This window comes from Limanda limanda, chromosome 1 (genome assembly GCF_963576545.1).
Source record: "Limanda limanda chromosome 1, fLimLim1.1, whole genome shotgun sequence".
NCBI lineage: Eukaryota > Metazoa > Chordata > Actinopteri > Pleuronectiformes > Pleuronectidae > Limanda > Limanda limanda.
The window spans coordinates 25,378,477-25,396,235 of record NC_083636.1 but is presented as its reverse complement, the minus strand read 5'-3'; positions in this window follow the sequence as shown (position 1 = coordinate 25,396,235).

The following is a 17,759-nucleotide window of genomic DNA, read 5'->3' as shown; positions in this document are numbered from 1 at the left end:
CCAGGGGTCCTCTGTGTGCGATTTGTAATTCTGGTACAACTGTATTATTTTAATTCCTTTATTCCTTTTATCTCACTTTTAATGCAACCACAATTTATGTAGTTTCTAGAATATGACAACTTCCTATGGGAGTAGGTATTTGGTTTAGTTTTAAGATTGCATAGAGGAAATTGCGTCTGATCTACTGAGCTACATGGCTTTCATAGCTTGTTACATTATCGCGATCGAATGGCTGAAACACCTGACGACGCTAAGGTGCAATTGAAGACTATGATTTTCATTATAACAACCAGTCCCACAGAATTCAAATGTGATGTGTCTTATTGGCCGCTTTATCACAATATTAGGAAAATAAATCTCATGATCATTATTTGGATCAGCACTATTTTTCACTTGTTATTAGGATTCTTTACAATGATTTTTTCTTTTTTTCATAAAGATGTCTGCATTGTTCTCAAACATGTTGAAAAACGCCCCTTGTCTCAAACAAAAAATTATTGATTTTCTTCGTTTCCTTTGGCCCTTACCCCTCAATAAGTTTAAATCAAATCTGATCAGTAGTTTCTGCATAAACAGGCATGTAAGCATTGAAAACATAATAAAAATGGTTCAAATCAGTCCTAAGCTATTATTAGTGTGTTACCATGTTCACTGACCGAAAGATGAACCTTTGGTATTGTTGCATTTCCACTGGGGCTGTTGTTCAAAAAATATTCATATGGGAATTCATAGAAATACTCCTGTAAGATCATCCCACTTTACTTCTCAAATTGGCCTCGGTGTGCCTGTGTCTTTATATGGACAGGTAATATTTTATTTTGGCAGGTTGTTTATATATATATGGACTATTTTTTGAACAATAGACCTTTTCCACAGCAGCTGATTGTACAAAAAATAGTATTTTGATATTTTGATTAAAATAGTAGACAAACGTTTACTATTGCCTTTCAGAATTGTTTGTGTATATCTTTCTGGTCATTTTGTGTCTCTTTCTAATCATTTTCATTTCTCTTTGTGGACATTTCAAATCTTTCTGCTCGTTTTGCACCTCTGGGATCATTTGTCTGTCTCTTTGTTGTCGTCTTGAGCTGTGGCCCCCTGACTCCTTGGGCCCCTGGACTTATTGTCGGGTAGGTCCCTTCAGTCCATTCATTCTGCTCTTAATTTCTTTTATGATATTGGTTGTTTTGAAAGTACTGTGTATATACTGTGTCTGATGACTACAGATTTCCTTCCAAATGAAGTTGTTGAATACTAACTAATAATCCTTCATGTGGGCTGTAGACACTGACTCTACTTTTCCTTTTGGAACCAAAGTGCCTCTTGTTTGACTCCTCAAACACATTAGGAGTGGTTTCTAATTGAGCAATCACCTAATGCAATGCTACACCATTATTTGGCTTTTGGAACATTTGCTTGAGACCTCTAGTTTAGCTGTTTTATTTTTTTTAAAGGCCATCTACTTCCTGTGCCGAAATCCAAGCTGTCCCTGAAGAAAAGGCGGCCTGGTCTGTCTGAATGAGGGATTAAACACAAGGAAAAATAATGTAACCCAATATCACAATCAACCAGACCTAACATGACGCTCTCACGCGAGGAATCCGATGCTCTATTAGGAGCAACAAGAAAGAGAGGAAGACGGACTGGGAGGGAGGGAGGGAAGGTGGGAGGAAGCAGCTCTTAAAACAAATGACTGCTCTGGGAGTTGGCTCATAAAAGTTAGTGAGAGGGGAAATAAATGGCAGTGATATTAATGAACCTTTGTATGAACTTCCTGTCCTTTTGAGTCCGGTGTATAAATATTACCTTGGAGTGTGTCTGCATTGAGACCAGTAAATCTTTTGCAGGCAAAACATGTTAAGGTTTTAAGAAAATGTACTGTTTATTCACAATAAGAGATACACAATATCTGAATCCTTTCCAGACCAGTGGTGGAAAGTAGCGAAAGTACATTTACTTGAAGTACAACTTTGATTGAGTTTTTCCATTACTACTACTATTACATTATTGCATTTCAATGGGAAATGTTGTACCTTTTGCTTTACAAATACAAATACTGCACTTTTTGTATATCTGTGTTAATTTCACTGTGACTTGCTGCTAACTTTTTGGATTCAGCTTTATGAACACTTGTACATAGCAGTGTCTGGTTTCTGTTTATGTCTGATTGAGTCTGTAAAGTGTTATAGGAATAAAGTTTATTATCATTCGCACCACTTGGAGCCCTGTTTTCAACTGTATAACAAGTAGTTAAAACTAGCTCCACCTCCAGCAGCTACAATAATACAAAGCTGCAAAAGATATATTATCTACTCATCTAATTAGTAACAATATATCACTCAGAGGGGACATTTCAGCAGATACTTTTCAGTCAATTTTACCGATAGTACTTCAATGCTTTAACTAAAGTAGGATTTTTACCTGTTATTGAATATATCTACCTTGTTGTATTGGTACTTTTATTTTAGTGAAGGTTATGAATTCTTTCTCCACCACAGGTCTTGGCCTGGACCTACACTGTATCACATACATCGTTACTTTGGCTCTACCATGTGGCAGAGAGTTGTCCTACAGGTAATATCAAAAGGTGATAAATAAATCTAATATTCTCATATACAACCCTTGAAAGATCAATATAAGCTTAAGTGTAGGAGGTGCGACACAATGTATCTGTCACAGACAGTAGATCACACCCTGGAACAGACATCCATTAACACTCCTTTTAAGTTGGGGTGGGCCACGTCACAGAGTTTGGTTTTGAACAAGTTCAACCAGGACCTGGATATCAATATAGATAATTTTACTGTATACTGTAAAATGTTTGCTGGTATGTTTATTTGTAGACTTTGAATAATTCATTGAGATAAAGACGTGTTGGTAAAATAAAAAAATAACGGAATGGATTGGACTGAACCATTCTACTAGGCCAGGTCGGGGGGGGGCGGGGTTCTTCTCCTGTAAATCATCCCAGAGAGAGACACAAAAAGGAGGAAATATATTAATATATAACAACCTTTATGAAGCGATACAACTTGAGTGGTTGTTTTATGTTACAATCCAGTATCCTGACTGAAACATTGTGCTTAGGTCACTTATTGTGCACATAGATGCAAAAGGTACAAAGTGTGATCGTAGTGACGGCTGAGTTGTAGTTTAAACACTTGAATTTTTTTTTTTTTTTTAATAATAGATAACTGTTATATTCGCTGTTTCTGCACATCCACCATATATTTCATGCTGCGTTGAAGATGCATGCTATCTGTGAATCACGTTATGGGATAGAAATGTACAACAGAGTAGTGAAAATCATAACCTTAGTGAAATTCTTTCATCAGCTGATTATTTGGAATAAAATTAATTTGAATTCAGGTTGCATCAAATAAAAACATTCACAAAGCTGTGTGAATCATCTCCAGATTTATTCCCTTCTCTGTCAATTTTATTCTTGTCGATGCAAGTTTTAGAAATACAACGTTTGTAAGCGAAGAGATTGCGTTGACAACGACATTATGATTTACTGAGCTTTGTTCTCATAGTATTTGCAGAGGTACTGACGTACATGAACCTGTTCTGCAGCTGCACCGCCTGAAGGTGGCGCTGCTGCAACACGTGTGGGATGGACTGCTGCTCTGGCCTTGTAGTTACTGTACTTGTCCCGAGAGGAAATTCGTTTTTCAGCGTCAGGGCAAACACATGGCAAACACCTACTGATGGAGCGGTTACATCAGCTGTTTTCACCAAAGTGCAGCGCGGAGAGGGACGAATGCTGTTCTCACATTTCACTCCAGAGGGGGAATCTGTGGAAAATGCGGGAAAGAGAGAACCACTCTAAGTGACCTTGGCCTTCAATTTAGTGCAAAAGTCACACAGAAATATTGACATCTTACTCTGCAGTTTGTAACATATTGCATTGTGGCTTCGTTCCATTAAACTAAAGTACAGAGAGAAATTTAAAGAATGCTTTTTTTTGTCATCATTTCATTTATAGTTTTGTTAATTCTGCTTTCTAGTGGAGACGGTTTTTGTACGGAGGGGGCACAATGTGACAATTACACTTAGGACACCCATTGGCTTGAGGTGCTGAGGTGGGAATATAGCCAGGATTTTACCTTTGCTGTCTGATTGAAGCCCAGCAGCCAAACTTCTACACATTGTATGGGCCTCTGTAAACCACAGGCAGCACAGCATTAATCATAAAGCATGTGTCCTCTATGCGAATGAAAAGAACAAGAGGGAAGTTCATTATATTTCTAAAGAACAAAGCATGGCGTAACATCCATTAATTTACACTTAGATTCGTTACTATAGCAAAATTGTAAAATCTACTTTAAAGATACAACATTTCTATGTACTAGTGCAGTACCTGTAGTAAACCTGTCTGTTTGTAATTTTCTTTTTTCTTGTCCTGTGTTAATGCTCCAAAACTACTTCAGAATTATTCCTTGTCATTAGTGAGTCCTACTCAAACAGTTCTACAATATACTGTCAGTTTTTATTGTTTGTGGACTGCATGTCATGTGCAGACCTTTTTATAAACAGTCTATGGTGCAGAGTGAAGTTAGAAAACATCCTATGCTGGTTTATCTGCAATGAAGAGTTTATTATTGAATCCATCAAATGAAACTCAGTTTGCTTTATTACGGTTCATATGTGCGGTTTATATATAAGTTTGAATGATTTCCTGAAATGCTGTTGTTTTATCGCACATTGCATGTCAGCAATTTCTGAGTTCTGTTCCATATAAAGCACTTCTCAAAGCATCAGCACATTTGTTTTCAGGACAAATGACCAAACAGAAAGTTATTCTGTGAATGTAGCCACCCATGACACAACAATGTCTGTGTCAGTCCACTATGGTGAAATAAGAATAATCAAAATCATCAGATTGATCTGGCAGCGGTTTTGACTTGCAGTTTGATCCAGTTAACGACCACCGTAGTTGATCTGAGGACGTAGAAGAAGTCGGACAGTTAGCATCCTGCCCGGCCCCACTGACTGAGTCAGAGCCCTGGTCACCAGAACGTGTCTTAAGTGCATCCAACTCAGCACTGCACTATTTTAGGCATTTTGCAATACACATGCAAAGTATGAGGCCAATGTGACGAACAGTTCTTGAGATGTGCCTTCCACATACAGACACACAAGTAAGGTAGGTAGGTAGGTGTAGATTATTATAATTCTATAGTATCATTCAAATTTATCATGAAATCTCTTTCATGGTTTATTTTGTGCGTAATTTTAATGTGTAAATATTTCACATGAATTCAGCCTGAGCAAAACCAGTACAATATACCATACAAACTAATGCATCGTTGCCATAAATACACACTTTTTGAAGCTTGATCTGAACATACTCTGAATCAAAAGTACTGATTATTGGTGTCTAACGCTGTGTTATTGGACATTATATTGAAGGTTGTACATCATAATACTACATTTGTTTCTATATTGACATTTCCATGGTAACTCACTTCAGTTCCTATACATGAACTTAATTATAGATCTTTTTGTGGCAGATACCGTGTTTTTTGTTGTTAAATTATCTGGATATAGATCATGAAGCATATTCATACATCCTTTTCAGGGGCCACATCAAAATTCATCTGAAAAGAAGACAAGAAAGTATGAAGAAGTATTATAATATGTTATTGTATAATTAAAATGTTCTCATGAATAAACATACAGAAAACATACATTCAACCCATTGTTGATCAGGCACAGATACGTGTGAGTATAATGAGCTTCTGTTTGTTTGCTGGTCGGTTTGTTTGTTATTACACAAAAACTACTGGATTGATTTTTATGAAATTGTTGGAAACTTGTTTTGGGTCAGAGAAGAACTCATTAAATTTGGCAGGATAGGAGGTTTTTCAACATTTTGACTGATTTCCCAGAGAATATTTGTCTTGATTAAAAAAAAAAAAAAGCATTTTTAGGGAACTGATATCTAAGAGATATTTGTGACAGCTTGATTGAATTTTAAGGCTGTTACAATAAGAAGACTGTTGGGGGAGGTATGTGCTCTACTGCGTTCCATTTCAGTTTGTACTGTTTTCATCATAAGGATAAAAAAAGAGACCTGCTCCTTTTAATGCACACAACTGCATGAACAAGAAAACTGACAAGCACGCCCACTTCACACTGCCACAGGCTAGGTGTGTTGAGGGAATAACACCCCCCTCCCCCATATATCTACATAGCCTCGTGTTAAATAGGGTTACTATTGAAGCAATACTATTACAGCTTTTACCCATTTTAAAGTGCATACCTTAATATTTAAAGATAATTTGCATATGCTAAAATCATAGTTACATTTGCTCATTTTAGTACATGCATATGTTTATTCTATACATTCACAAATCTCAGTACACTTGCGAGTACAACACATTTACAGATCCTCACACACATTGAAAACAGTGTTTATAACACATTGAGTGTTCACATGCAAACGAAGAGAAATGTTCTACAACTTATATTGCTACAGTAAAACCCCTTGATGACAGATATTCAGAGAAAGGTACAGGTCTGAGGTGAAATAGCGTGCTTTTATTGTGAAATCCTCCTTTTGTAGTCACATTTAAACTCTCAGTCCTTCTTGAGAGAGCCACGTTTTTCTGTGGGACTCATTGTGTCAAAGAAATTATTCATAATTTTCAATCAGTGATTCATCAGTGTTTAACAGTAATTGAATTTTGATATAGGGCAATTATTCATCATTTAAGGTTATTTGCATTAATTTGAAATATTAATGGGTTCTTTTGGAGCGAGTGAGAAGATGAGTATTTGGTCACAGAGGAGCTCCACCACTCCAGGCATATATCCCAGCATCCTCTGCACTGTCTGCACGGCTGGCGCAGGTCAGAGGAGGGAGGCGACACATTTTCTTCCCAGAAAGAAAGGAAAATGGATTCTTTGAACAGGCAGAGAGGAGCTTAAGTAAATCCTTGAATGTGTTTTGAAAGTGTCTCTTCAAAATTATAATTGCAAATGATGATTTTCATGAAATCCAATGTCCTCATTCCAGTGAGGAGCATATACGTTGTCATGGTAACACTTGCCTATCAAATTCAGTTTCTTCCACTTCCACTGGTTTGTGGTTAATTTATCACAGTTGATCGTTGTGGGAACTGTAGGCTGAGACGTCCCATTCATGTTCTGCATGTGTAAATGCAGAACATGACTTATCTCAACAGCAACTCGATGGGCTGGTACAAAAATGCGTTCAAACATTCATGGTTTCCAGAGGATGAACCCTCATGGCTTTTGTGATTTTCTGACTTCTTAAGCGTTGCAATGAATATGTGCGGTTTCTCCACATCGATTGGATGGATTACTGAAATTTAGAAGCGACTTTGAGGCCAGCTTTGGGATGAATATTACCAGTTTTGGTGATCCTTAGACTTTTCTTTTAGTTGAAACAGAAGGTCAAAGGTTTTATTTGTTGAAAACTTGGGCTGAGGGCATCGAGGTGTAACTGTTCTCTACAAGTTCACAATAACACAGAAATCTCAGGTTTGTTCAGGTGAGGGTTTCAGCAGCAGGCAGAGGAGGATATGGCAATAAATTCTACTGCGTGTTTTTATTTATAGCAAATCGACACTGGTGCTCGCTCTTATCACCAAAAGCTCTCTTGACATCTTCATCAGTGTCTTCTACAATGTATGGCACTACTTTTTATTGCAGAGATATTTGGATTCCTTTTGTTTGTTTTTTCCTTTTTAAACGTGTTGTGTGTTTATTTGTCATCAATATGCCCACTCGAAAGCGTTGAATCCTGTGGAGGAGGATCATTCGAATATTGGAACCTCAGACAGTTGCATTCTCACATACAGCCCCTCTGGAGAATGTCTGGATATTCTCAGCTCAGTTCAGTGCCGGTCCAAAAGCAGCTTGACTGCCATGACATTTTGTACAGATGTTCCCAGGAGATGAATCCTACTGATTTTGGCGAAGTGCCACAAGCGGGCCAAATTTGTTCACTTATCCTGGCAAATATCTCTAAATCGACCAGATGGTTTTTTTATGGTTCTCCAACTTTGATGAGTCTCATCCAGCAACATCAGTAACTCAAAAATGTCAACGCTTCCAAATCCGCCCCATGAGTACTTAACTTGCTATGAATAAGCTAATTACCTTGGTCCAGTTGCGCTTAATAGTATGTTAGGCTTGGAGTTAGCTGGAATCAACACAGAGCTCCATGCATCACTTTAGACTCTTTTTTTTCTTTGCGATTTCTCCCCCAAGTGCCAGATGATAATAGGTAATCCTATGGTGTAACATTTTCCCCTCAAATTTCCAGTATAATGAGATTTTGGGGCTGGACGCAGAGAGATGGAGAGATTGTGAGGGTGTGAGATAAGAATAGATTAATAACAGAGAGAAGAGGGTTTCGCTCTGAAATGAGCTGATTTTCTGATTCAGCGCTCAGACTGTCACATGTCTCTGTCGAGATTGTTTTGACACCACGCTGAGAAATTGAGGAGGAAGACGGCCAGCTCATGAAACTTGCAGATCCCGGCTGAATTTAGGATATTCTTATACGAGCCGTGTGGCTTTGGATGGGGGTGGGTTTGGTTCTCTTCTAGGATTTGAGAACGGAGGGGGGGGCTGACTCCTTCTCTCATGTACGTGCCCTCTTACATCAAGCAGACAGACAGATATTGGATTTTTTCTTGTCTCACACACGTCTCTGTTTGGTCACGCTTGGCTTTACTTTTGGCTTACTATAGTCTCTGTGATTTTGACAGACCTCAAAGGCTTCTATTCACCTGTGAATATATTGTTCTGCACAGAGCTGTACCGAAATCTGTACCCAGATTCAGGCATATTTAAGGGCTTCATCACAGTTATGAACACGTGGATAAGGTTAGGAAATGATCGTGGCCGTACTTTTAGAGAAAAACTATGTTGGCTGTCAGTGGCAATCTGGAAAAAGAACAACCGCCCTTGCAACCTGACTTCCTCCAACGGTTCTGTCATACTCACCGCAGCCAATGGGGGGCTTTGTCATTAAATTGTATCTGATCTATTCTGCTGCAGCTGGATGAGACGCTACTGAGACCAATAAGAGGGAATAAAAGCATAAGCCTCAGGATGTAAATCAAAACAAGGAGCTGAAAGATGATAATATGCTGCCAAGAAATGATGAGACTTTCATCAAATTTGGCAGATTTAGATCATGTTCACATAAGTGTCATGCTATTTTTTGATGATGGCACTATAGGTAAAAGTAAGGGATCACTATCGTAATTCTATGTAATTCCACCTTATTATGGCACTAAATGAAAAGCCATCAGGGAGGAGACATTCTGGAGTATCCTCATTAATGTCTGTACAAAGGTTAAGTTTAATCCACCTAATAGTTGAGATATTTCACTCTGGACCAGGGTTGTGGACTGACCAACACTGAAAACCACATCACTATAAAAATCTTTTATTATTGGAGCATCCAATGTTAACTTCTCCCAAGTTGTTTCCGAACTGACCTCAGTGTCCTCAGTTGTAGTTACTGTATGTCCCTGAAAGTGTATTTTTCCTACATGACAAAGAGAAATTATTCATTTTCACGTTCTAAATATGCCATCCACAAAAAAAAACAAATCCACTTCAAAAGTATCCCTCAGACTGTGCTGAATGAAAGATGTGGCTAATGTGCAGGTCGGGGTCCGGAGCGGATACTTTCCCCTCCTTTTAACTTCACTGTTTTAATGTATCACCTTGAAATCCACAGGGCATCCTCCCTGGAGTCCCTTTGTCTATGAATGCTAATGGGGTCTCTCTATGTTAATAATAAATAGCTGCTGATAAAATAATAAATTTCTAATGTCCCTCTCAGACCTTTTCTCTCCCTCCTCCGTCTCAGATTAGTTTATCAGGGCTTTGCCGCCCCAAACACTTTGGACTTAATTATTTAAAATGCCTGAAAAATTCATATCCTTTCTTTTGGGGTGAAAAAGCCATCATTCAGCCTGTGAAAATTTGGAGAAAGAGGTGGAGGGGGATGAAATATTCAGCAGCGTGCAGGCCCTTCAATTATTTTTCAGATGCACGAATGTTAAAAAACACATGCATAGTGAAATGAGCGTTTTAAGGACGAATAATTCCTAGAGCAATATAATACAGCTTTGTCAATTATTCAACGCTAAATCTCTCCATGCACCGACCCTTTACACATTTATGTTTAATCACATTCAGGGAATTTGGATACTATCACTTTTTCGCCCTGAAGCACTGCAATTAATAAAAAGAAAGTTGGATAAGGTTTTATGCTGCAAATATTAAAAAACAATAAGTTGTGTCCATTTGGGAGCAGAGCCCAGAGCTCCGGTTTGTTGCTTGCAGGCTTCCATTGCCTTTACTGACTGTCCTGACTTTTTTGTAATTATTATTTTTGGGATGGTCAAATGCTCCCTCCCGTCACCGACAGTGCCGGTATGCCTCCTATCAATGTCCGACCCACGACAGAACATTTAAAGGGGAAATTCTCCTTCTGTTCTCATCTGTAATTTAAGCATTCCTCTGTGTTATATTCTATCCCTGGTATCGCTCCTCGCTACACAAATGCTTTTGTTTGCTGGCTGTCATTGTGCTGTATTATTTAGAGGCAGAACAAACAGAAAGCCCTAGCCGTCTTCCTCTCCTCTTCCTAATTCGTTTGAACACTGGCTCCTCTGGCCTGTCAGTGTATCTACCACAGGGATCAATTTCACCACTGCAAGCCCACTGGATGAGATCAGATGGGGCATTTTAACGCCCACGCTGTCTTTGGCTATAGTGGGTGTAGGAGGCCTCTGAGGAGCAGGGTGAAATCTTCACGGGGCCCCGTTCACACTGAGACGAGACAATTAAATAAAAAAAAACATTCTTTTTGAAACTTTGTGATTGATTTTTGAGAGAAGAGGTTGCGGTTTAATGACAGTTTAAAACTACTTAATATAAATGAAAAGAACATAGATGATGGTGTAAGTGACAATGATGGGCTTGGAGACGTATTTAAGTCTCAAATTAATTTAAATTGCTCCATGACATGCCCAGAGGTTCTGGATCAGTTTTTTTTTTCTCTTCCCTCCACCTTCATCTCCTCGTCTTCCCCTGTTTTACCCAGAAGTGGAGGAAGTCTTCCATTCCTTTTGTTAATCTAAACAATCAGAGTAGACCTTTAGTTACGGTATATTAACGTAACTCATTAGAAGGTGGGTAGCTGGAACTTATTTGGGTGAAAAATATAAGCTGAATAGGAGGGAAGGTGAACATTTTTCTCAGAGTCAGACTTAACAGTATTATGGGGCACTTCTTGGAGTCAAACATACAAGAAGAAATCAATGTTCATTTTGTTGGCTAAAGTTGGAAAACTTAACTCAGCTTTCCTCGTCTAACAGTGACGTACAACTGGAGGTGAATAAAGAAGAGGGCAGCAGAGATCTGCACATCATCTGGTGGACAGATAAAAGAGCTGAAGAGACACAGACTGAGAGCAAAATATAAGAACAAATGTTTTAAACATAAACTGTCTGCAGCACCGGTGACAAGTTGCGGGTAAAATTGTTAGACTATAACTGCGTGTCCACACATACACACCTATGTTCAGTGGTGGGTTTATAATCCCTACGGGCCCCGGGGGCTTTGCTCTCAGGCCCCTCAACTGGGTGAATACAAACCTGCCTCTCTGAGTTATGGAAAAGCAGATAGAGATTATCATGCTCCCTCTTGACACACACACACGCACACACACACACACACACACACACACACACACACACACACACACACACACACACACACACACACACACACACACACACACACACACACACACTCCTGGATCCAGGTAAACAAAGGACAAAGGGGGTCAAACACTGTAAGAAAAGTGTCAACGCTGCAACAAAAATGATGACTGGATTATGGACTTTGTGTGCGTATATGTTTGAGTGTGTGTATGTGAATGTTTGTGTGCTTGTGTGTGTTTTTTCCTGTACTTATATATTTGTAAATACCATTTTAAGCAAAGCCCCCCTACAGGGTGAGGACAGTTTTGGAGGGTGAGGACATTTTGACAGGAATGTATTATGTCTATGAGTGTCCTCACTAAGATAGAAGGTAGAAACGTGTGTGTGTGTGTGTGTGTGTGTGTGTGTGTGTGTGTGTGTGTGTGTGTGTGTGTGTACATAGCCTTCATTTACTGTATATATGTGTGTTGGCTCTTTGCATAATTCCAGCACAGCTTGACATTTAATTGGTGTAATTAAAATGTTTAAGGACATAAAAAATTATACAGTATTTTAGGCAGCTAATCATTCATGCTCAGGTCAGTGTGTCACCTGCATGTGATGATTATTTAATGTTGTGTCATTTTTGTCATAGTTTGTGGTTTATATTAATGTTTTTATTCTGCACTGGTGTAAGAAGTATCCAGATTTAAATCCTCTGTAAGTATCAAATTAAATGTAAAATGTGCCCTTGGCTTTTATATGATTTTATATGACATTACTAGATTGATAATGGTGACCTGTCAGTGTATACAAGTCATTTTTACGAGAAGTACAGCTGACCAGAGACCCAACTAATCATCCAATAAGACCCAGGGGATGGATCAGTTAGGAAAGTAATCAAGATTTTTTTCAAACTGCACATTAAATGTCAACCGATGAGGCAGAAATTCAGCACAAGTGTTTCTCACGTCTGCCCTAACTAAAGGTCACAAACCAAAAAGACTGGAAGCCACTGGGTTAATCTTCAGTGATATGTTGTGGAGTAATCATGTGTATTTTTTTTAAGTCGAATCTTAATTTGACAGATTATAGTCAGGTGTAGTGGAGCATTTCCTTCTGAAATGCAAAGAAGAAGAAGTATAAAGTAGCATGAAGCTTTACTTTCTTACAGTTATGAGGAGACATAAATGTACTTAAATGTAATTTTCCAGCACTGGTTTTCTGTGAGTGTGGGCATATTCATAATCTTAGTTGTGTTTGCACAACCAATATCTGTATGACTCATTGTGATGGTAAGATTTCATGAATGCCCAACGGCACTACTTCTACTGACAGCAAAAAATCTGAAATCACATGCAACACGACCAAAGAGGAGAATACAAATTTAGAGCCACTTATTGACTGTTGTTTTGGGGGAGAAGATCAGGGATGTGAGGGATCCAAGTGAGATCACGGGAGCATCTGTGAATTTTTTTCATCTGAATATTCATAACCTTCAGATGATTATTTGTGTCAGAGAAGGGAAGGGACACGGTGGGGGGATGTGAAGGTGCAGAAACTGCTAATAGAAGGATGAATAATAAAGCTGAATTTTTAAAAGGAGCACAAATGGGAAGAGTGGTCATTTGTTTGTCCAGACTTCTCAGATTAGAAACACACCAGTCACTTGCTGTCTGCCAGCCTCAACACTCAGAAATATTTTTTTGTGCTCTTTCCCAACCATCCACTCCATCCTGTCTTTAAATTTCACTTCAATTTCTTTTCTCTTCCCCCCACCATCCTCTCTGGAGTGATCTTTATCCCCCCCAGTCCCCAGTATCCTCCCACACCCTCCCTCCCTCCCTCTATCGCCATACCCCCACATCCCCGCCCCTCAGCGTTTAGTGATTAATGCGATTTTTTAATTGTCATGCTCACTTTTATGCTCATTAAAGTGTATTATGCAGCAGTTAGGGTATTAAAGTTCAGTGAGAAATTTCATGCATACTGATGAGAATGCAAATGAGCCCAGCGTGAAAAGGATACTATGGTTTGTGTTGTAAGTGTGGGTGTGAGTGTGTGTGGGTGTGTGTGTGTGTGTGTGTGTGTGTGTGTGTGTGTGTGTGTGTGTGTGTGTGTGTGTGCGTGTGTGTGTGTGTGTGTGTGTGTGTGTGATTATCCCCAGGAGTGAGCGTCGTGTGTCATTATCCCCCATGCTAGCCGTCTTAGCAGAGCAGAGAGTCCATCCATAGAAATCATTTTAATGGGGGTCTTAACACATTCTTTCTGCTTGAATACCTGGACTGTATAGAACATATGTATATGAAAGAAATGTTGCATGGGCTTTATTTTAAATTAAAAAAATTTAAAACAAAATTAAAACAGCTTAAGTATCTGCTGGAAGATTTGTAGTCTGTGTACCATGTGTGTGTGTGTTGTCAGCAAAGCATTTTAATGAGCTTCAATTTGAATAGTATAACTACAGCTGTACTTAAAGCTAAATGCTAATGTTACTGTAGTTCACATGTTTTTGTCTGTAGTACATTTACAGCCCTTATCACCAAAAGCTCTCTTGACTTCTTCCTCTGTGGTTTTTAGAGCTGCATTTACAGAGTGTTGTGGCAACTACAGACACAACTGCATGCTCTTCATGCTTCGATAATTGTATTGTATCATATTTGTTTCTTTCATTTTTGCGTCTGCCACGTATTTGAAACGTCATCAACACGCCCACTTGCTCCCAGTTGAATTCTTTGGAGGCTCTCTGGCTCATTTGGACATTCTCTGGAGTTTCTACCAGGGAGATATCTTGAGTAAGTCCATAGGCAAGCTGAACATTTCCAGCTAATTCTGACTCAAGAGTTCAATCAGAATGCACCAATAGATCCATTCTACGGTATATTAATGAGGCGTCTTGATGAATGTATGAACTCTGAAGATAAGAACCTTATTATCATAATAGGCGTTTGAATTTTAAATCTAACACAGTGAAAGTGAAATGGTGAAAAAATAAACACCAACTCAGCTGGTAGAAGACGGCTCTATCTTATTCAAGCCAGTGTGTGGTGTGTGTCTATGTTGTTGTCTTCCTCTCGCAGCCCTCCTACTGTTACCACCATGCTGAGTGAATAGGCTCAGTCATTACTTTGCTTCTGCTGTGCTGTCTGTAGGGTAAAATGAGACAATAGTAAAGATTTTTAACCGGCGGCCTAAATCATTTACACAGCATGGAGTGAGTGTGCTGAAATGAGGCTGCTGATAACGCTGTCCTGCAGGAGCAGCAGGTGGCACTGTAACTGGAAAATTATGGCAAGAAAAAGAGACAGATGAACTCATTACAGTGACAAACAGCGTGTTTATGCACAAATAAAACTGTTTAAAATCACGTCTGAAACGTTCCCCTGGTGCTGATCAAAAGGAGATACCAGATATCATCTTCAGATTGGGAGCTCTTTTATTTATTTACTTCAACATCACAATCTTTGGCTCCGTATTATAAAATATAGTGTCAAAGAACTGATTGTTTTGTAGTTTGTATCCTGGGAATGATAACTGCTCTCTCTCCCTGTCCAGCAAATCAGGTGGCAAAAGTATATGTAGACTTTAAATCTGGTAACTGGTGTTTAATGTTGTGGCTGATCAGTGTTAGTAAAAATAGCAAACACACAGCGCAGAAATACTCTATAAAAGTGGAAGTACTGCATTCAAAATTGTACTCAAGTGACAACACTTTGTCACTTGAGTACAATTTTGAGTACAAATTTTTATATAATGAGTTATAAAATATATTTAAAATACCTAAAGTAAGAGTACTTGTTATGAAGAATGGTGATTATCAGAATACTATTAGAGCATATTTTTGTATTGTAACCATGGACACAGAAATGAGTAAGCATTATTTTAAGGTTGTAGCAGGTAAAGGTGGGGCTAATTGCTGAGTAGCTTATAATGTTAACATTATTAGATTCTAGTTGATTATACTTTGAAGTAATGATTTATATATGCAAGGTAACTAAAGTTGGCAAATAAAAGTATTGGAAGTCAACTATAAAGTAAAATATAAATGAGGAAAAACTTGAGTAGGCCTACATAAACTCTCCGCGAGTGAGTCCTGGGGCAGAGAGCATTAAATGACGACTGTATCACTCTGAAAATGTTGCACCTCAAACAATTGTTTGTACTGTTAGACAGGAGGTTATTTGTACATGGTAATAAATTTGGTCACAGCAGTTTAAGAAGATAAACATTTTCATAATGAACCCTTTGTTTCAACCATCGTCATCTATTTTGGGACTCGTCTACACCTTTGTATAACTCTAGGTGAAACCACATCTGATAAAAAGAAATCCAGCAGTTGGTCCCCCGAGGGCAACTGGACGGAAAACAACATGACCATTGTCCAAAGTGAACTCTGTCCAGTAGTCCTGGGGTGACTCATTTTCATGTACAGACAATCAGGGTCAAATAATCAGTTACAACTCCTTTTATTGGCCGATAGCTAACTTTCAGTATCACTACCACTAACAGCACCGTAGGATACACACTAGGTTATAGTCAAGAGTGTGTTGGACTGGTTCTTGGCTGGAGTGTATTTTTACATAACCAATAATGATATTCAGAATTACTTTATGTAAATAAAAATAACACACGTCAGTCTAAAACTATTCCATCACAAGGAAAAGTCCTAAATTTTAATTCTTACTTATGTAAAAGTGTAAAAGTATTATCAATATAAAACTATTTACTGAAAAAATATTGGTTAAATGAACCTTTTGACAATATATTCTTGATTGGTTAAAATGTTTATGTTAATCTTCTTTTTGTTTCACAGAAAAGTAATGACACTGTCAAGCTAATGTCAAAAGTACAATGTTTGCCTCTTTAATGAGCAGAAGCATCAGATTACTTAAAACTGATAAACTCAAGTCAGGCCACACTGTGTACATGGAAGAAATAAGGGGATATTAAAGGACAATTCTTTTCGAATGTATGGCAATAGAAATAGTCTATGGTGGCAGCCTTATGATAATAACGATAATCATTATAATATTTTGCAGTTTCAAGAAAATGACGGATAACAACAGGCACCAAATACATCAATTTCAAGAGCACAAACACCAACATAAAATGTGGTACAGATGAAAACATTGTAGGACAGTATAGTACTTCTATGGTGGGATTAAACAAGCTTAAACTGTTTTTGTGTGCGTTGATCAGTTGATACAATGGGGAAAATGCGAGAGATAAACGAGCTCAGTGTAAATCCGATGGTTCTGGAGCTAAACTAAACTTGTTTCATAGAGTTGAGATATGACTTCATTGGGGCAATTGTCCAATAAAGCAGCTTCGTGCCACTGCGGCCTTGGACATGTGTACACCGTGTGTCTCTCCTCGTGTTTAACTACATTATTAAAGCCGCTCTTCGGGGACATGTCCCGGCTCTTCCCCTGCAGCTCTCCCGCTCCTCTGCTCGGGCTCTCACACACACCGGCTCCCTGTGCATGTTCCACATAATGAGCCGTGTTTTCATCCGACCGGTCCCCCACATTCCTGCGGAACCTGAACGTCACACGGGGGCGGAGACGCGTTCACTGCCCCCTCCCCCATAACCACGAGGCTCCGGTGTTGACAGGCCAATCACCGCCCCCCCCCCCCCCCGGGCACAGAGAGCTCACTCCGGCTCCACTCCGCGGCCGCACAAAGCCTCCTCTCTCCGGCTGTAATATCTGTGAACGCCCGCCGGTCAAACCCCCGCGCCTGGGAGAAGAGACGGTCGTTATCGCGGCGACCCCCTCCCGCCATTTAAAGCTTTTTATTCGGGGGGCTCACAAAGGATTAGCGGCCGTGCGGGAATTCCGCCCTCTCGGAGCTCAGCGGCCAGACCCCGCCTCCCCTTCATTTGTCAACAAAGGGGTTTGACGAGCCCGGAGAAGCCCCGCCTCCATGTTCCCATAAAAGGATGATTTGGCCATACACGGCCGACAACCGAGCCGTGGGCAGCCGCTTTCCCTTCCACCTCCACGTTCGTATGCTGCGTTGACTTCCTCCGTCGCCGTTCAAAGCGGAGCTATC